The sequence below is a fragment of the Calypte anna genome, chromosome 10, assembly GCF_003957555.1.
Source record: "Calypte anna isolate BGI_N300 chromosome 10, bCalAnn1_v1.p, whole genome shotgun sequence".
Taxonomy (NCBI): domain Eukaryota; kingdom Metazoa; phylum Chordata; class Aves; order Apodiformes; family Trochilidae; genus Calypte; species Calypte anna.
This window is the reverse complement of record NC_044256.1, coordinates 11,457,443-11,458,402: the sequence shown is the minus strand read 5'-3', so window position 1 is coordinate 11,458,402 and position 960 is coordinate 11,457,443.

Below are 960 nucleotides of genomic sequence, written 5' to 3'. Positions count from 1 at the left end.
TTCGATGCCTCTGAGATGTGCATTTTGCTGAAGTGTAAAATGTACCAGCAACAACTATGGAATGCACTGGGAACAGACAGTGAAAAACAAGTTTGCTGATTGCCACTGTATGTTCTTCCTAACTTCTCTACTTTTTAAAATAAGTAAATTCAAAGAGCATTTTGGAGATTCTTCTCCCAATTAAGTACTCAATTACTGTGACTCAATCCTACTGGGACACCCAGTGTACAAGCAGAAGCAGCTTGAAAGACTTCAAAACATGTTAAACACAAACTCAACTATCACATGGTTCTAGGGATGTCTCAGAGATCACATATCAAGTGGATTCAGGTTCAGCAATTATTTTTTTTTCCTGCCAACATTTCCAACCCAGCCTGTGTTTCAAAACTGAAGCTTGGCTTTTTCTTGCCTTTCATATTTTAGGCTAAGTACCTTCAGCTGCATAGTGCTTCTACAGCACTGTTTCCTGGGCTGAATGCAAGCTAGCTTGTTACCATCTATAAATCTGCATGGTAAATTTCTAAGTTACTGTGTGTCAGATACAATTCCACAGAGCCTCACCACTAACAGCTGTGCAACAGGTTTTTGCTGAGTTAGAGCAGTACAGTTGACAGACTTCAGACTTCAGTTCTCACTCTGCCCCTGAAAAAAAAAAAACCAAACCTAACAAAAACCCCAGACCAGCAACATAAACAACCCACCTCCCAAAACCCAAAACACAACAAGAAAAGAAAAAACATCCAACAAAACCAGGACATAGGTATTTACAAACAGAACTGTAAGAAAAATGTAACTTTGATCAGGCAGAATGGATAATAATGGCATCTACATATTTATGGGGGTGTATTATGAGTTATTTACCTGGTATTATGAGGTGTGAAATGTTTTGCCACGAGTGTTCACAGGTAAGAAGAAATAATAAATCAAAACAAAGGAATTCCTCAACTTTTTTTTTTCCAA